The following is a 22,067-nucleotide window of genomic DNA, read 5'->3' as shown; positions in this document are numbered from 1 at the left end:
TTAATAGAGAAACCTAGATCCAAGCATTAGGGTTTGTATGCGCACTTAGGAATGTTCTTATGTTCAAAACCCATCAGTGGTATCAGAGCCTTGATTGGTTTCTATTAAATTGATGCTTGAATGTTTGAATCTTAACTGAAAAAATTCGATTTTTATGTTTCTGAGTCATGGACTCGGCGAGTCCCATGGTGGACTCGGCGAGTTGGCCTGACTCGGCGAGTCCGAGCGTCAGGATTAGCCAAAAACGGGATTTTTTCATATTTATCTTATGGAAACTTACCTTAATCATATTAGATCAACCCTAATCCGATTTTGTGATATATATGACTATATTTTTGATCTAATTGAAGATAATTATCAATTAATAAAATATTTGATTTCCTTATATGATAATTATTAATTAAATATGGATAATTATGTGATTTAGATTATTTGTTATTTGATCCTTTATGTTTTAAATGTTTAAAACTAGTCCTCAAGTGTTGAAATTTATGTTTTGTGATTAAAAGTTTAATTTAGACAATTTAAATTTCAAACCCTAGAATTTTACAAGTTTAAAATACAACCCTATACTAATACAATATTAGAAGATTAATATATATATATATATATATATATATATATATATATATATATATATATATATATATATATATATATATATACGTATAACTTAAATGCTAGTCATACCGTTAGTAGGCCTCATTCACAAAGTCGGTCTATAAGGTGGGTATAAGGTTGCGGCCTATAAAATTGCGCTTAATGGGTGTACACTCACACCCACCGCTCGCTTGATTGGTGGAGGGTCGTTAGCCGAACGGGTAGGATAGGGCAACCTCATCCTCTCATTAAAAGTATAATAAGAAATACAAAGTAACTACAGGTTTTATTAAAATTTCCCAATCTTAGTTACTTTAGGAAAAGTGAATTGATGCAATGCCATGAAATTACACTTTGCACCTTGCTAAGAAGTTAGTGGAGCGTGTGTGGTTTACCGGCACACTAATTGGTTCTAAGCGAAGGTGGCAAAGGGTGATTCATTGTTTATCATAGTTCGATGGAGCGTGTGTGGTTTACCGGCACATCGAATAGGTGATCGTTACAATGAAGGCACCATGTGAATTTGCATGGTAATTCACACCCGCTTTGTGATCCTCGGTATCCCAATCACAAACAAGAGGGGCATATCAAAATTTAAACATGCCATTGAAAAGTTTCAATGAATCTCATCCGAACCTAGGAATTCTCAATACATTTAGGACTTAAAGTTATGTTTTTCATGGTGGAGAATTAGTGAATCGTCATTCACTTACCTTCAAATTGTTTGCATGTTAGATTACGGCATCCCTTTTCTAATGTGTAAATATTGTTGTTGGATCCTAGCCCTAATTTCTTATTGGGTGAATATTATGGATTCATATTCTAATCTATCTTTGTCCTTTCTATTTATAGATGTCGAACGCCAATAATGCTGCTGCGAGTTCTTTCACTTTGATGAGCCTTTGTCAAAAGGTCACCTTTGATGGAAGGAACTTTAGCGAATGGATAAGATACATTTGCACGATTGCTCGCTATGAGGATAAGGAGTATGCCCTGCACACTCTCATAGAGATTCGGGCCCCGCCCACACTCCGTTGTCTAGTAGATTCGAACCCCGCCCACACTCCGCTGTCTAGGAGATTCGGGCCCCGCCCACACTCCACTGTCCAGGAGATTCGGGCCCCGCCCACACTCCGCTGTCTAACAAGCATACAAGTATCACACAAACATCAAGTATGTTATCAAGCATAGAATTATATATAGCTATCACCGTAACATTCGGGCCCCGACCACACTCAGCTACTATCATACTATGGGCCAACCTTAGTATCTTAGACCCGCTCCTACCGAAGGGAAACTTACCTCATAAGACTGACTGCTGACAACCTGAGTGAGAAATCCCCAACTGCTGCTCCGGCGACTTCCCAACAATCAATACATAACAATACTTTAGTCAAAACTTGATAATCCTTCCTAGGGTAAAACGAATCTTTTACCCCTGGTCAAAGTCAAAGTCTTGGTCGGAATCAAACTTCCAAATTGACTCTACTCACCGAGTCCATAAATTAACTCGCCGAGTTCTAAGCTCTCAGATATCGTAAATCGCGACTTGACTCGCCGAGTCCCTCCATCAATGAGTCCATCAACCTCTGAGACCTAGTTCCACTCAGCTCACCAATTCTACCATTCTACTCACTGGTTCGACTCACTAATCAAGGAAAAGTATGGCTCGCGACCAGACTCGCCGCATAAGAGCAACAACTCGTCGAGTCCTTGCATGCAAATCATCAACAATCGATCTGAATCAATTTCTGTGCATCTAATACATATATCTAGTCTTCTAAGGCTAGTATTACACGTAAAGTTGCTAACTTTACGTGTATGCACGGTGTAATGAAGCAGAAACACCAAAGCTTAGCTATTATGAAGGTTATTTGTCTAGAATAAGATCATGGCTGCATAAAGGTGACTTCCTTGAGCTCCAGGGGCTCAAGGGTGATTAGATATGAGATATAAATTGCTAGCAATGCTTCATCACTAAGGATTTAGGGTTTTTGAGCCCAAAACCATCATATTTGGGGACTACTAGATCTAATACACATAAGGATCAAGGTGAGAGCTTGATTACCAGAAAAGGTGCCAAAAGAGAGATTGCTTTTGGATCTACTTCCTCCTCCTTGAGCCTTCAATCTTCTCCTTCTTCTTCTAACTTCTAAATGCACCAAAAATACTCATAAAGGTAAGAATCACCCAAGAACACTTATAGGGGACTAGGGTTTTGAGAGAAATGATCTAGAGGTGATGGAGGCCGAGATGAGGGATTATAATGATGCTTAAATAAGGTGCAAACCCTTAGGATTAGGGTTTTCTCCAGCCTGTCCGACTCGTCGAGTCATGAATATTGACTCGCCGAGTCGTCCTACAAAACTCCGCGTCCACGCTCGCTCCTACTCGACGAGTTAGGCCTACTGACTCGTCGAGTAGCCTCAAAATAAAGAATAAAACATTACTTAAGTCACGTACCAGGAATGGGGCGTTACAGTTTGTTGGTTACAACACGGAGCAATACAACCTCAACGCTACCCATACAACATGTTGACTTGTAACAACTAGATACACATACCTATAATCAGACAGTATCACAGGTAGTCCTACAGATCTACCAGACTAGCATATCAAACTAGCATGCATATCTAACTTACACTCAACATATCAACAACTACCAAGATATCAATCCAATGGGTCGGCCTTGGTGCCTTTGACCCCTAAGTATAGTGTGGAAAGCTCACCTCACAAGTCATGTTGAACTGTACTGAAAGTCTCTGACCATTGTCTCAACAAAAAATACTGAACTATCCATAATAACGAATTCTAAGTCAACAGTTGGAATATCAATATTGACCAAGGGTCCAACATAAACTAATAGTCCATTTTGCCCTTTCTCTATTTTGGGCCAAGGCCCAATTCCAGATCCATGATCCAAAAGGTCTAAATATACAAGGCCCATCATTGGCCCAATTTTCCAAATTGGTCCCAACTCTTTAATTTGGGCCTCACCCTAAGGTTCATTTCTATATTTGGCCTAAAACACATATATTCATAAATTTCAGCAAAGGCCCAACCCATACTAGCCTAAAGGTGACCCAATTCGAAGCCTAAATCGCAAAAGCCCATCAGAGGGCGTACGGTGGGTGTACTCCTCTGTATGTTGGGCGTACTCCGCCTTGCATTGACCATCATCGAGGTGGTTGGCCCAGTACATTGGGCGTACAATGACTTATGCAGTACGTACACGAGTTTTACCAAAACTCTAATACGTGCTTAATGGCTTAAGCACTTAAGCCCAAATTCCATATCCATTGACTAAATGAACCTTAGAACTATAAAGTCTCAAACTTTAAGACTTTAGACGTCCAAAAAGTCCTTAATACATGGTCTTAATCCATTAAGACCTATCTACTACATGTATGGGACACTTCTAGCCATTGAGACATCCTTTTTTATCATTTAGAATCCCTCCTAGGGTCTGAAAGGACATTTTAACACGTCCAAAATATAACATGCACAAACTTGGGACTTTTTGGGACAAGAAAGGTATCATAAAGTTATTAAGGCAAGATCTACATCATACAAGCATAAAGGTGGGAGATTTTACCTCCTGGAGCTTCTAGAGAACCAGATAACCTCACATCTTCAAGTTTGCCTCACTTCTCCAACACCTTGATGCAATACCTTCTTCTTCTTCAACTACTCAAAACACACACTTTTAGCTCACACACTCAAGAGAGGGGTTAGGGTTTGGGAAAAATGGCTCAAAACTATGGAGGCTGAAATGATAGAGGGTTATGAGCTCATAAGGGTGCTTATATAGCACCTAAACCCTAAATATTAGGGTTTTCTCCTGACCTTGAGTACGCTCATCATACTAGGGCACGCCTAGTACGCTCAGCGTACCCTTATGTACACACAACATACTCTTTTTGTTCCAAAATTGTGTTATTATCCATTAGGGAATCACATGGCTATAATCTTCAAACCCCAAGGACTAAAAATGATAATGATAATAATGAGGGAAAGATTTGAAAATACCTGAAATTTTTAAGATGTTACAACTCTCTACCACTTGAACTAGACTTGGTCCTCGAAGTCTGATGTAGTAAATAGATTCGGATAATGCTCCCACATCTCGGACTCCGGCTCCCAAGTCCTCTCGGATCCCTTCCGATGCCACCAATGTACCTTTACCAAAGGTATCTCCTTGTTGCGCAGAACCATTATCTTCCTCTACAGTATAGCCATAGACTGCTCAACATAATTTAAGCGTTCATCAACTTGAATGTTATCCAAGGACACTACCGTATCCTCGTCCAATATGCACTTCCGCAACTGCAAAACGTGGAAAGTGTTATGAATCTAATGGAGCTTCTCCGAAAGATCCAGTCTATATGACACCTTTCCAACCCTGGCAATAATCCGAAATAGTCCAGTAAATTGGGGTCCCAACTTTCCCCTTTTCCTGAAGCGGATCACACGCTTCCAAGGTGAGACCTTTAGCAATACCATATCGCCGACCTAAAACTCCAATTCGGATCGGTGCCGGTCGGTATAACTTTTATGCCGACTCTAAGCAGTCTGCAACCATTGTCTGATCTGCTGAATCTTCTCGGTGGTCTGCAGAACCACCTCATTCAGACCCATGACCATGTGGCCAACCTCGCCCCAACAAATTGGGGTGCGACATCTCCACCCATACAATATCTCGAAAGACGAGATGCAAGATCACTACCCGAAATTGTTTGGATTCACAAAATTTGAGGATGAAGTCTAGTTCAAGTGGGGGAGACTTGTAACACCTATTCTAGGTATTACTTAATTTATTTAAGATCTAGGGTTTTGGTGTGTGGACTCAACGAGTTGGGAGTCCAAGTCGTCGAGTAGAGGGCATTTCAAGGACGCGGGATCTACACCCTACTCGGCGAGCTAGAAGGTTGACTCGACGAGTAGGTGTTGTTATGATAAACCCCTAATTTTAGGGTTTGCACCCTATATAATCTCCTTAAGAGCCTTGAGGCTAACCTCCCATCAACCTCCAAACCCTAAGATTGTTTGTGCTAACCCTAATCCCATTCTCTTCCATTTTGTGAACTAGAGTGACTTTGAAGCTTAAGAAAAAAGAGATAGTGAGAAGATCCAACAAACCAAGCACCATCCTTGAGATTGAGCATCTTGTGGACTGCTATAATTCAAGACTTAGTTTTTATCATAGAATATGGCTAGATCTTGAGTTTACTCTTCATTTCCTACCCTTCTTGTTGATTGCATGCATGGGGTTCATAAAGTTTGCAACTTTATAAATCTACAGGGCAAAATGGTCCCAAGGTGGGCTAGAATTGGCCTTTGGTCAAGCAAGGTCACCATGCAAGGGTTTTTAGGGCATATTTCCCTCTTTTTGGCCATTTTGACATAAGGACATGCATTGGACATGTAAGTCCACAAAGCCTCCATCTTTTGAACGTTTTGAGGACTAGGAACTTTTCTGGAAAGGAGGGATTTCAGATCCCTAGAGTTTTGGACCATATGGCAAAGCCATGGAGCTTTGTAACCTTTGGTAAGGGCCTTAGAGCATTTGGAACGGTTCTAGAAGGTAAAGTTGGAAACTTTATCCTTCTAGATACCTTAGGGCTTTAGATCTAAGCCCTAGTGTCCCTGGATTCGGTGTATCATCACAATAAGAAAACAGGAAGGGGGACTCGATGAGTTGCTCGAGGAACTCAAAGAGTCGGATCGAGTTTCCCCGCCTTCTGAATACCCAGTAAACTCGTCGAGTTGATGAAACAACTTGGCGAGTTGGCTATGATTTGATCAGGTTGTTGGGACTCGGTAGGAACTCAACGAGTCGCTAGATGCACTCGACGAGTTGAGGTCAACATGGACTATTGACTTTGACTGTTGACTGTTGACTTTGACCAAGGATGACTGGGGTTGACTGTTGACTGTTGACTTTGACCAAGGTTGACCTTGAAGGTAATTCTGGGATTTTTACAAGTCTATCTTATGATGCTTACAGGCAGTTGGGTTGGAGCAACACGTGGGACATATTTGGTTCCAGCATTGTTAGTTTCAACATTCGAGAGATTTGAGTCTTCTCACCATACTAATGGGTCTAAGGCACTAAGGCCGACCCATTTTATGTTATGTGGTACACTAGAGTTTGTAGAGATATGTGGTATGATAGTTAGATTTGTGCTAAGTAGTATGCTAGTGATTGTATGATACTGCATGGAAGACCCCGGGAGGAGCCCGTGGCAGTTGGATATAAGACCATGTGGGGTAGCCCATGACATTCCCATGTAAAGACCGTGTAGGGTAGCCTATGACACAATGGTATAAGACCCTGGGGGGAACCCACAACATCCTTACATGTTTATGTATGTGTATGTAATATGTTAGACACTTCTGTTATATGATATGCTATATTAATTATATATGTTATTGCATGAAAGATCTTGGGGGAGCCCATGGCAGTTGGATGTAAGACCATGTGGAGTAGCCCATGAAATTCCCAAGTAAAGACCATGTGGGGTAGCCCATGGCACGATGGTGTAAGACCCTGGGGGAAGCCCACAACATCCTTACATGTTTATGTATGCATGAATTATGTGGTATATGTAGCTTTTATTGCTAATATGACATATGTTACATGGATTGTGTGTAGGGTATGCTCTGGGGAAATCACTAAGCATTAGCTTACAGGTTGTGGATTTGTTTCAGGTACATCAGATCCCAAGGCCAAGGGCAAGGCATTATGGCACGACGTGCACTCTCACATAGGTGTTTTATGGGACACTATGATATTTTAAATAAAAGTTGTAATTGATACGAGTTTGAAAACAATTATATATGGGATTTTGTAATTTGTGGAAATGTGTTTGGATAATCAAAAATGAAAATTTTCCTTTGAAAAATCAGGTCGTTACACTACCTCCTCCTCCTTATTGATCTCTTTCGTATCCTCCTAGAGATTCTCCTCAATCCATCCCCCGTTTTCTTGGTTTTGGGGAAAATGATCTCATGGTTGGTGGAAGTCCGCCATGATGTCTGTACAAGAATATATAAGTATGAGAGAATATATAGAATACCAAAATACCTCTATAGTATTTTATTTCTTTTAGTTTTGTACTTAGACCCTTTTGATTTAAATTTGGTAAGTTTTAGATTTTGTTGTCTACCTCGACCACTCCTAAACACATGTTGGTCATATCTCGAATAAATATAATTGATCAGACTATATTTACCCTACATATGACTACATAACCGTCTAAGTTTAGTTGCGATGTCCAACTCCTCTAAAGACTTTTTGTTTGTTTCTATATTAGGACTTTATTGCTAATGTACTCACGTGCAAGTAAACTTTTTATAAAATACTTATATTTTTAAGCATACTTTTTATCAGAGTGTTTTAGTCCTATTGTATTTATAGTTGTATATCTTGTATGGTTAGATATATTAGTTTACTAAAAACAATGCTCTGATAATAATCTATCACACCCTCGAACCAGGACGGCGGAAACGTTCGGGGGCGGATGACGTCATTGTATAGTATCATAACAATTGAATATAAATGAAACATAGTAACCAAACAACACACATTGAGATAATAAACTTCACAAGTTTACATGTGTAATTGTTCAAGTGTTACACAAAAGTGTTAATAACTATAAATTCCATAATGCAACAAAATATCCAACATCCATTGCTCAAGTACCTGTTCAATAAGTTCCTGAGAATACAATTTATTTTGAAAATTGTCAACATAGAATGTTGGTAAGTTCATAAAAATTTTCGTAGGAAAAAAGGGTTGTATCAGTTTTGTTTGGAAAGTGTAGTATGCTTCCAAAAAAATCCAGTATTTTCTAAAAGGTGAATTGTATGTTCATTTCCAAAGACCATGAGTATATGCATGCATGTCTCATTGTATCACGTAAATGTATGTTCCCAGAAAATCCCATATTTTCTGATTGTATGTAATCTATAATATTAACTCAAGATCGGGATAATGATGTAGTGTACCGAAAATAGTTTGTAGTTCTATATTTTATAAAACTACTGAAGTGTGAGTCTACCCCGTAAATCCAGTTAGTATTTGTTAACCCCTATGTGAGTCATTATAACCATGCTTGATGTGACTGTTATGCCTGCCATGACATTCTTCAGACGTCAATTTCGATATGATAGTTGTCACCCTAGACTGGCCCTGTCTAGCTGTAGCGATCAGCTCAGGTGTGGGGGTACCAATCCCCATATAGATCTATACACAATCATCTCGTTCTCCCTCTAGTAGACTCTGGTTATAATTATAGGTCTTAGAGTGTACACTAGGTAGGTACGATGAAGATAGTGTCTCACTAGAGCATTAATGGGTTTACGTAAGTTTTGACTCTCTTTATTGAATATTGAAATAACTTCACTAGTGTAAATTCGTGACTGATGTTTTATGAAACACATTTTCCATAATTTGGTAATATGCTATTTTATGACACATGATTTCCAGATTTCATGACATGCTGCCTAATACTTATGAAATAAGAGTTTATGACAAACAATTTATGAACCGCAAAATTTTCTGTCAGGAAACTGTTTTGTACACGTTTTCGGTTAAGCTATTTTTCATTATTTTTACATAAATAGCCTTTAATAAGTAGGTCTAGTTGTAAAAATTGTTGCAAAAATTAGTATTTTATCTTGGGTTATAGACCATTCAAAAATAGTGACAACATGTTTACGACTATTTTACTATTATTATTATTATTTTTAGTAAAATATCAAACTTTATCATTTTACCAATTTTGTAAGTTTAAAACACAAAATATGTTGTTTGAGTTTAGCTCAAGTAAGTATCCCAAAGTTAGCCATGCATTTAATATACATATTATGACTTCGAAAATATTGAGAGAACAAACCATGTCCACCAAGTCTTACATGACACATATGTTAATAAACATGTTCATTACGATTTTTATGAGATGATATCCTTTTTAAACAAGTATTTGTTCCATATTCAACACACAACTAAGAAGCATGTAATCATCCAATGGTTAAACATAATCTAGCAAATATGAAGCTTGTAAATCACGAGTTCATAATGTATTAACATGAGATATTGCACATTTCAAGCACAAATTGCTACACGAACATATGGGTGCATGCAAATATCCAATGGTTAACCGGAAATGGACTTGTGTCCCCCCCCCCCCCTACAAAAAAGTATGAAAAACTGTCACACCCCCAAACCGAATTGGCGGAAACATTCAGAGGTGGAGGACGTCATGTACAGTATCATAACAATGCATAATAATAAAACAAGCAACAACATCATCTATTGCATTAATAGTATAATTTATACATGTGTGTTTTGAATGTACTTGCAAGACACCATATATATATATATATATATATATATATATATATATATATATCAAAAATAAAACACGAGTCTGAAAGTGCTCCATCTTCTCAAAACCTGTCATCTGTACCTGTCTACTAGTGACCTGAGAATACAAGTTATTTTGAAAGAGAGAATCAGAATTTAAGCTGGTGAGTTCATAAGTATTTAGTGTCAAATGTTGTATAAGTTTGAAGAAAGTGCTTGTAAATGTTTGTATCTCCTAGAAAATCCTATATTTTCTACTTGAAATGTATCCTTCTACCAAAACCCGAATGTTCTATATGTTGTTTGTTTGTAAAATTGAATGTTTTTCCCAAGTATGACTATCATTATCAAAATATAGTTTACATTTCCGTTTAAGTGAGAAGATCACAATGTGAATGAAATGGGAAAATAATGATGTATTGTAGTATTGTATATAGTAACTATCGTTGTACTAATTACCTTAAATCAATTGTTAATTAAGGTGTAATGTGATATTATTATAACTATGCTTGATCGACTAGTAAAACACGATGCTCAAAGACGTCGAAATGGTATGACATTCGTCACCCGTAGACCTTCAGGTCCCATTGTAGCTAGCAACAAGGTGTAGGATGGTCAATCCAGTATAGATATATACAAAAATTCATATCTCCCTCCAGGATACTCTGTTTACAAAATGTGACACAACAGTATATTGTCATGCCATGAAGTAATGGCTCACATTAATGTTATAATATTCTTGTATTTGTATAGTATGCTCTATCTGTTCTTAGGGATGAGCGTAGGCGGGTACCCGCCTTAATTTTCTGGAACCAAAACTGGTACCGGAACCGGTGGTTCCTAAACTGTTGGAACCGGAATAGGAACCGGCGGGTAGCTGTTCCACTAGAGGGTACTCGGTTCGTTAAATTTGTTGAATTTTTAAAACATTTAAAACTATACCTAAGAGATAGCATTCAATGAATTGAATTCCATAGTTAAACAAATATTTATATGAGTTACAATTTAACATTAACATAATAGTAACTTATGTCTATTATCTATAAATTCTTTTTTAAAATGGATAGTTTAATTTCAAAGTGAAAATTATATATGGACATTTAAGTTTCAAAGTGAAAATTATATATGGACATTTAAAGTTTCAAAACAAATGATCTAAAATTCTAGAATTTTAAATCATGTTATTTAGGATGATATTGTATAACGTATGTGATTGTAATATGTATGTATGTATGTATGTATGTATGTATATATATATATATATATATATATATATATATATATATATATATATATATATATATATATATATATCGGTGGGTACCCAACGAGTAGTTCCGTAAAAATGAAAACCGGAACCGGAACCACGTAAGGTAGTTCCGATTCCTGAACCGGCGGTTCCGAGGCGGTTCCGGTTCCAAAAGCGGATACCCAGTTCTAATGCTCATCCCTATCTGTTCTAGTGTACTGTATGTTCTCTTTGTATAGCATGTTCCTCCCTGTTTCTCATTACAGTATGTTCTCTTTCGGTTTCTCGTTATAGTATGTTCTTTCTGTTTCTCGTTATAGTATGTTTGAACTGACTCATGTATGAACTAACAATTGTATGTTTCATTGTACTTAGAAATAGTGAGTAGTAATCCTCTAAACTATACCTATTATAGTTTATTAGTAATTTTGTTTGAATGACTGAGTATGTGTGTACACCTTTGCTACCCAAAGGTATTGAACTAATGTAAGAACTTTTATACCTATACATATATACATAATATATAACTAAGATCCAAATGACATTCGGACAAACAACCAGTACCCTAAGCCCACAACCAAACAAGGAACAAGAAATAAAGCGAGTTATTAGTCCTAAGTCCTTTCAACCTTATTTATATAACTATATATGTATAGACATGATTTTGACAATATATAAGTTTAAAAGAGTTTGATAAAGAGTTAGCATATAAAAGGGTCTGATAAAATGTTTTGAAATAGTTTGTGTGATAACACAGTTTTAAGGTATAAGAAATCCACTTGGTTGATAGTTATTAATCACATGTGATTGATATAATAACTATAATGTTTCTACTTATACCCCCCCCCCCATCAAAGCATTTAAAATCATTTAAAAGGTAAGTTAGGGGTATGAACTCACCTGTAGTGAGTGATTTGAATATAAGATCGGTTTATAGGATGCTAAGTGTCAAGTGAAACCTCGAGCACACACGAATCCTAGTAAGCATATAATGACACATATACATATATATATTTAGTGTATAAAACAACTAAATCATGAAAGAGAACCACCTTAGGGACTAGGAAACACTTGGATTGAAGTGTTAAAATCGCATATGATTGTGTTAAGGGGAGTTTACGGCCACACCTTTGGTGTTTATGGCCAAGGTGAGTTTACGGCCATAGGGTATGACTTTAAGAGGTGTTTACGATCCTTTCTAGCATCCACTAAGTGTTTACGATCCTAGGTTTGGAATTAAGACGAGTTGGCGGCCAAGACATGCACCAAAACAAGGGTTTACAGCCGTAAACTCTTGGAGTTCATGCTTTTAGATGGTGATTAATGGCTAAAGAAGTTCTTCATAAGGGTTTATGGCCAAGGGAGATGCTATGGCCGTAAACTCTTGATGTTCTTGATGAAGTGGTTGTTTTTAATGGTATAATTCAAGAGTTTCTAATAGATATCAAGCACATGGAAGAATACTTACTTTATGAAGCTTGAAGGGGGGTTCACAGCCACCAATAACAAGTGTGTGTTCTTGGTGTTCTTGGTGAAAGATGAGGATCTTGAAGATCTAACCCAAAAAGATGAATTTCATGGATGAAATCAAAGGGTTTTACTAGATCAAGAAGGATAACAACTAATAAATGGAAGAAACACTTACTTATTTGAAGATCAAGATAAAAGTTTTGATGATACTTGAGATAAAATAGAGTTTCTTGACTTGGAAGGGCGCGGAGGGGTGAAAAATGAAGGAATATCATATTCATGGAGGAGTTCACGGCCAAGGAGGTGTTTACGGACGTGAACTCTAGTTTACGACTGTAAACTCCTCATGATGGAGTTTTTTTTGGATTGAATACTACTCAAAGAACTCTAGCAGATACTTCCTATCACCTGATCCTTGAATGTACTAGGCTTAGAACACTCAAACAGAACCTAAACAATGCTACAAGATAGCACAAACGAGTCTATGACTTTGATTGAATTGAATGGTTGTACAATATAGAAATTTCGGGTAGTCACATCATCCCCCGTTAGAGAGAATTTCGTCCCGAAATTAGAGTTTAAGAAATTAAAAATATCTAAGTAAAAAGATGAGGATATTTCAGTCTCATTTGATCCTCGTGTTCCCAAGTGAATTCAGGTCCTCGCTTGGCATTCCAGTGAACCTTCACTATCGTGATAGGACTTTGCTTTGCTTGTTTGACCTCTCGGTCTATGATCTCTACTGGTTCTTCCACGAAGTTGAGGCTATCGTTTATCTTGATCTCGTCGAGTGGTATTACAAGAGTCTCATCGGCTAGACACTTTTTCAAGTTCGAGACGTGGAAAGTAAGGTGTACGTTACTAAGTTCGTGAGGTAGTTTGAGTTTGTAAGCTACAGGGCCGATTCTAGCGATAATCTCGAAAGGCCCTACGTATCTTGGATTTAGCTTTCCATGCTTTCCGAAGCGTATCAAGCCCTTCCAGGGTGAGACTTTCAATAAAATGCGGTCACTAACATGGAATTCCAAAGGTTTCCTTCTCTTGTCTGCGTAGCTTTTCTTCCGGTCTCTAGAGGCTTTCAATCATTCATGAATTTGAACGATCTTCTCTATCGTTTCTCGAATGATCTCCAGACCTGTGAGAGTGTTTTCAGGAACTCATCCTTTAGCTAATTGTGTGTCACCCACCTTAGCCCAACACAGAGGGGATCTGTACTTTTGGGCATAGAGGGCTTCAAATGGAGTAGCCTTTATGCTCGTGTGATAACTGTTATTGCAGGAGAACTCAACAAGGGGTAAATAAGTATCTCATGCCTTCCTAAGTCTTTCACACAGGCTCGCAACATGTCCTCCAAAGTTTAAATAGTCCTCTCACTTTGTCCATTGGTTTGCGGATGGTAGGTTGTACTCAAGTCCAGCCTGGTTCCTAGGGAACTTTGTAGCAACTGCCAGAACCTTGAAGTGAACCTACTATCTCTATAAGAGATAATGGATATGGGAACACCATGCAGTCGTACGATCTCCCTAATGTATGTTCTTGTGAGTTTCTCTGTCTTGTTAGTTTCCTTGATAGGCAGGAAGTGTGCGGACTTTGTTAACCTGTCTATGATAATTCAAATGGTATCGAGACCACTTGTTGTCTTGAGCAACTTGGTTATGAAGGCCATCGTGATCCGCTCCCACTTCCATTCCGGTATCTCCTGTTGTTGTAGTAAACCTAAGGGTTTCTGGTATTCAACCTTAACCTTGGCGCACAGTGCCTAGTTTGTGGATGTTAGTGAAAAAGTTGATGATGTCGTCTGTCATGAGCTCTTTCACATTCAACCATCATATTGTATGCAATAATGAGTATAGAACGTAAAACCACATGCTTCACTATTTAAGTGAAACCGAAAAAAATACTACTTGCAGGTTTAGGTTGGGTTGTATAAGCAAATAAATAAATAAATAAACAAACATATAAATAAAGTTATTACAATTGTACATGACGATACCTTATATCTTGATATCAACGGTGGTGGAGAGTCGTTGCTCGACGGATGACGTTAGGCAATTTCCGATTTGTGCAAATATGTATCATGGTAACAACGTATGTTGTGAAGTGGGAGAATAATGACGTGTTGAGAAAAGATTTTTTATTGTTCGTTTTTTTTTCTTTCTTCCTTTATTTATTTAATTGTCTTTAACTTGTATTGAACTATTTTTTATTCGTTTATACCTTAAATAAATCGGGTGCCTAGTAAAATATAAAATGCGGGATTCTGAAATCTTGATATATATACAATTTTGTTGCAAGAAACATTAACGTAGTTCACTCGAAATTATTAAGGTAGGCCGCAATTTATAATTATGTATAATCTCTTATAAAAATGGTAGGTGAAATAGGCATAGGTCAAGTGATACATTTTCTATATACTTAGACTCGTCCCCGATTATATGAAATCGTAGTTATCACGGTGGTATAACGGTTTTTTATATTATGTGTAATTTATATAGAATTTATATAATAGTTATATAGATTTAACATCATAAAAAATTCATATAAAAACATTAACATAAAACATATTTAATATTCTAGTATAGAAATATGTAAATTAAAGATATCATATTTAGGTCAGCCCGATAAAGAATTTCAAGTTTTGGTTTGGGCTCTTTAAAAAAGCCAAATTTATTATAAGGAGGAGCCCACAAATCGTTTTTAGTATATCAAGTAGACCAACAATGACTTACAAGTAATAATGGTTGTAACAGTGGTATAACGTTGACATGAATCACTGTAAATAGGGTCACCACTATTTGATAATCTCCTTCTTACGAGTCTACAAATTGCTATAGCTCGTGATTAACTTCCTAAATGAGATGGACATACAATTAATATCGCAAAAGTTGGCGTTGTTCTCCATCATGAGCTCTGCGTACTCTTCCATCATCATTAGTGAGTTGGACTTATGAGATTAACAAAGGGTGAAAATAGTTGCATGCATTGCATCTTATATATTTTATAACATTCATTAACCCCTTTTATGTAAATTTGTGGGACTTAGGAGTCCTTTTTGCCTTTTTGGAAATAGTACTAATAAAGTAAATCTTCCCGGCATATAAGACTCCTTTATTTGATTGGGTTATTAAATCAAAGTGTTTCATGCGTCTTTTTTTTTAAATCATTTTCAGATGTTTGATTCGAGTAAGTTGGATTGCTGTCATTTACTATAAATGAATCAAGTCACTAGGCAAATCATTGCCTAAGTTATTGTGATATGTATTCAGATTGAAGTCCCTAGTTTGACTTAAGTATTATCTTGGACCTTAAGTAGGCCACAAAATATATGGTGAGCTTGAACCTTGTTTTGATATGGTTAGGGCCGTAAACAAACCGAACGTTCAACGAACTGTTCGTGAACCGTTGGCGAGAAGTTCGCTTATGTTCGTTTGTTTAATAAATGAACAAACATGAACACAAATTCTTGTTCGTTTAGTTAAACGAACGAATATGAACAATGATCTTGTTTATTTACTTATGTTCGTGAACGTTCATTTATGTTGTTTGTTTACATTTATTTATGTTCGTTCATATAAGTTCTTTAAATGTTTATATATGATTAATTGTATTTGATTACATTATTATATTATATGTTCATTTATGTTTATATATGTTTGAATTATGTTTGTTTATATTTGTTCATTTATGTTCATTTAGCATGTTCACGAACATAAACGAATAAACATAAACAATGTAATTTGTTAAATGAACGAACATGAACAAGAAAATTCGTTCGTTTATCCATTCGTGTTCGTTTATTTGTTCGGCTAACTTAAACAAATGAATATGAACAAGCCTCATTCGTGTTCGTTCGGTTCGTTTACAGCCCTAGATATGGTTATTGTTAACAACGTTACTAGTATTCAAACTTATTAAGTTTTACCATTTTGGGATCAAATTGTTCTTCTCCAAAACAAAAACTCTGAATTTTTTGGAATATTTTTGTTAATGATTTTTCTTTAAGTATGATTTTAAATAGGCCCACTAGCCCAAGCAAAGAGTGTTACAGTTTATTATGAGGGAAATGGTTTAAGTAAACTATGTACTAGGATTAGTATTTGGGCTTAAAATATGATTGCTCTCAGGGTTAGTCTAACGGTTTTTCATATTTCGGGTGAACGGTATAATATTGCCCAATTTATATAGCAGTGATCTAATTCGCACCTTTACAAAAAATAAAATGTAGAAAACTACAATGTAACAAAATTGTTTATTTAAAAGAGGCATATTTACAAAAGCTAACAAATACAAACTTCACTTAAAACAATGTCTAACAATATTTTTTTAAGCAAAATAATTAACTATTCTATCATATTCAACGCTAGCTAAAAATAAATTTCAATACTAAAAATTATAAGACCATTCAGTCTCTCTTAAGCCTTTGTACATTGCCTTTGTACATCATAGATGTAACTTCAATTTTGAAACACTTCTTTCCAAAGATGCTACAAAAACAAACACATTCAACGAAAAGTTATATGCAAACAAACATTTGATAACATATAAATCATTGCAAACTTCATAATCTAAATGTCCAAACAAGGAAAGCCCTATTTTACAAAAACACCATAATCAATAAATCCTAATTTACCTTAAGGTATTGGCATCAAACAAGGAACAATAAATCTTAATACATATATGAAGTAATAAACCATAAACACTATATCTATCAATAGCTTTTAAAGATTGAAGAATTAAGATATTTCAAATTAAGCACAAAATATTCGGATGACAAAAATCAATTAACAAAAAAAAAAGCAATCAGGAATAAAAAAACATACACTATGTTGCAATCACAATATAATTAAAATTTGAAATTTACCAATCTACTCTAATAAATGAATGGTTCTTTTGCCACATGTCACACTCTCATTTAATTTGTTAAATGTCATTTTATAGTTATTCTATACTAATTTCTTTTCCACATGTTATTTTATCAGTTTTTCTATTTTAATAAATTTCACATAATACTTTATAATAATTACAATAAATATAGTAATAAATGAATATCAATTTCATTAATAAACTTATTTCTTATTTCAAAATTCCCAAATTAAAGCTTATTATTTTATTTTATTTATTTATTTAAATTTAAGAGAAAAAACTATTTTAATAATTCATTATTTTTCTTATTTTCTTATCAATCTAAAGTTTTTAAATATTTATACATTTATATTTAATTTTTTTAATTAACCCATATAATATATGTGTTTAACAATTAACCTATATAATATAACCCTTAAAGAATCTTATATTGTGGATTTTTTATTGCAAAAACGAAGCTGGCCAAGTGCCCAACTCATGTCGCAAAGTTGGAAGTCGGACCAAGCAAAAAGGCCGAAATAAAAAATCAGGGTGATAGCAATTTGCAAAATTCTGTCAGATATTAATATTGCAAAACAGAAATAAAGGAGAGCAGATGCAATTTTTTGGTTTATAAGGCTTCATAGAGTCGGATGCGGTTTGGAACCGTGATGGTGACATGTGGCCAGGGAACACCGCCCACAGGGTGTGGTTAGGTGCGGCCAAGACCACAGTGCAGTCCTTGAAGACCGTGGTTTGTGATTGGTTGTTGGTGGTTGTGACCGTTAAGGGCATAAATGAATTTATTTATTTATTTTCTTTTTTGCCTTTTGAAAGTGCGACACCACTCCCATGGCAACAAACCTCCCTTGTTTGGTAAAAAATGACATCGCGCTGATGTGGCGGGGAGGGAGTGCGGTTTCGCACCACACCCTCCAGCCTAATATGAGATTGAAAGCAAAATGATAGTTTTTTTTACAGATTCTTGCAATCAATTGGGATATGCACGAAGAAATGGGACATGAGCGTAATTACTTTGGAATTTGGCATCATGATTCACGAATCAGCAGTTGAAATTACTGAAGTTGGAGTACTAAGAAATCAAAAATCGATTGTTAAACACTTTACAGAGCTATGTAATAGAAAGATAAATGAGAAATTCTGAAAGAAAATGTAACAACCAAAATTTCGAAACAATTAAAACTTTTCAAAAACAACTCATTTTAATATCGTGGTTACAAAAAGGTTTTCAATACATTATTTAACAGAGTATTTTCCCAGGTCCATTTCATAAAACACCAACGCGAGGAACAGTACGATCACGCATTTGCCTTGCCACAGACTCCTGAGAACCTGAAAACATAAAAATCACAACTGTAAGCCCGAAAGCTTAGTGAGATACCCCCAAAATACCAACCACATATACGCCCTTCCAGGCCACAACCTTCCGGTCCAAAACATATCGCCTTCCGGCCCATAGCGTAATGCCTTCCGGCCCCTAACACATAGCCTTCCGGCCCATAACATATCGCCTTCCGGCTCGCAACATAAAAAGCATACCTATCATGACAGAACATAAAACAACCATGCATACCGGGTTACACTCCAGACCAGACAACCATGCACATAACATGTAATCATATAACAGTTCACAGTTAGCAAATCGATCAACAGGTCACATAACATATCATTACTCTAACCAAGCTACCAGCCTAGCCGCTCACTAGCATAATATCACCCTACGACTCAGCCAACATAATAATTATGCACATACGCCTTTCCAGGCCATGACCTTCCGGTCCACATCGCATTGCCTTCTGGCCCACAACATGTAATGCCTTCCGGCCCATAACGTAACGCCTTCCAGCCCATATCCCGCAATATCATACAACAGATAATTATCCGGATTTCCATCCGATAAAAGGGTCGGCCTTGGTGCCTTAAACCCTATAGATATAGTCAGGATAACTCACCTCGAAACTGCCGACTGAACAGATAACCCAAGCTGCTCCGATCACTGATACGATCTCCACCATTGGACAGCCACCAATGCACTGAACTCAAAATCATAATCAACAATTACCAAAATACCCCTGGAAACCACTGGTTAACCCTTGGTCAATTACTAGGTCAAAGTCGACCCCCGACTGACCCTACTCGCCGAGTCAACCCTATGACTCGCCGAGTTCCCATACTCAAAACTTCACTCGATCCGCGACCTAACTCGCCGAGTCACCCCGAGACTCGCCGAGTCCAACAACCCTGAGTCCACCCGCACATAACTCACCGAGTCATCCCTTGACTCACCGATTCTTCGACTCAACCAGGAAATATTGGGACCCTTCGACAAGACTCGCCGAGTCTAAGGCTATCTTCAACCTACTCGCCGAGTTATTCATCCAACTCGTTGAGTTCCAAGCCATCTTCATCCGACTCGCCGAGTTGTTCTTCCAACTCGTCGAGTCTCAGCTTGTCTTCAAATAACTCGTCGAGTCCACCCATGTGACTCGCCGAGTATCACCGGTCTGAATCCATACAGAAGCATCCCAGGCCATGCAATTGGTCCAAAACATAGATCTAGCCTCCTACAACTCATCCATCACGTAAAGTGGCAAACTTTACGTGAATCCAAAGAGATCTAGGCCTTATTCACTTTGGTTTAGGGTTTGGGACATGCAAGCTTCACTAAACACTCCATCACAGGGACTTTCATGCTCTCTGATTCTTCTTCATTCCAGATCTGAGGTAGCAACCTCAGATCTAACCTCTAGACTTCCAATTACATCCATATACAAGTTCCCACAAACCCCAAAATGAAGAAACAACATATCAACAGACCAAGAACGAGATAATACCTCCAATGGACGCCCCAACTATAATGAAATTCGAATCCAAGCAAAGCCCCTTGCTCCAAGCCTTCAATCTCCCAAAATTCCTTCAATAATCATCTCCTTCAAGCTCCCAATTGAGATAGGATCACTCACACACGAAGGCTAAGGGTTTCTGGACTTAGAGATGAATAAAGAGGCTGAGAGTGGGCTGTTATGTTCTTTATATAGGGCTCAACCCCGAGAATTAGGGTTTTCTCCACTTAGCGCCTACTCGCCGAGTCCATCTCATTGACTCGCCGAGTCGGCTATTTAACACGCGACCAAGTCGCGACTCTACTCGCCGAGTCCATCCATGGACTTGCCGAGTCACTCTTTCCCAAATTACACATTTAGTCCTTCAACTCAACTCTTGCTATTTCGGGATGTTTCAATTCTCCCCCACTTAAATTAGGCTTCGACCTCGAAGCCTACAGCAATACAACTCCAAAGATGTTCCCACAACGCGCCATCTGGCCTTAACCGGACCAGATCCCACAAGGCATACCCATCAAAACTCGAACACACTTTCCCTTCCCTTACGGTGTCCTGACCACCGTCTCTGACCGGGCACCGACTGTACCCTCTGATAATCACACTCAATAACCGAGAATTACCCAAGATACATTACTGCCCCAAATCTCAATAATCACTCGACCCATAAGGGTTAGAAAACCATGAACCATCGGATCCCCGATCCGAATCCCACTCAATCCATTCCGAGACGACTGAGAGACCCATTCTCAATCTCAGAGCAACTCTTACGAGTTCTCCCCTTGCAATCGCATACACATGCTGGACTAGCTCTAACACCCTCAGGTTAGGAAAACCTGATACACTGATAATATCCTCAAACATCCCCCAAGATAAACCACTAATACATACCCCTCATACCCTGATCAGAATCACACTGAGAGTCCAAGACTCTCGCCCTGCATCCCTTCCGAGCCTCTTGGCTCTACACTTGCGGAATTCCTTCCGCGGCCTCAGCAGACATCCCAAACCGGATGAGCTTCTATTCCACTGCCGCAAACCTGCTGCTCAACAACCATACTCGAATCACTCTAATCATAACTCTGCTCTGCCGCGTTCACTTCCGTGAACTTGCACTCCCTCTCGGAGTTACCCCTCACTCTCTCTTCCTTTACCAAGGAATCCACTCGACCACATTGTCACTCTGACAAGTGCCACGGTGCTCGCCCAACGCTACACCGCCCTTTCATAGCGGTTCCGCTATCCATCCAACACACATACTATGACTCTTATAGCAGGGACTCTCAGCCCATGCACTATCTTAACTCATCAAGATCACTACCCGGGGCCAGACCTTCTAATGCAAACACACTGTGACATACCCAATCCATATCTTCAAACTGATCTAACAATACCTGCAGAGTCTTCAGCATGACTGGACCGTCTTACCAGGCCTTCAGCCCATTCTGGACTGCTCAACTAGCATTCATCATTCCGGGCTATCACCCCCGGAAACCCTCTCATGCATACCGTTCTAGCTCTCTAGGGGGGGGGGGTTCCGAACTCTAATTCCATCATACATACTCGATCCCGGCCTGCTCTCCGGCCTCCACAATCAAGTGCCCTAGGTCTGTATCCCGCCCCGCATGCCTGACACTCGCTCCTATCAGCCTATACTCTGGACTGACAGAACACT

This window comes from Lactuca saligna, chromosome 5 (genome assembly GCF_052625555.1).
Source record: "Lactuca saligna cultivar CGN05327 chromosome 5, ASM5262555v1, whole genome shotgun sequence".
Classification (NCBI taxonomy): domain Eukaryota; kingdom Viridiplantae; phylum Streptophyta; class Magnoliopsida; order Asterales; family Asteraceae; genus Lactuca; species Lactuca saligna.
The sequence above is the reverse complement of the archived record's forward strand: the minus strand, read 5'-3'. Positions refer to the sequence as shown.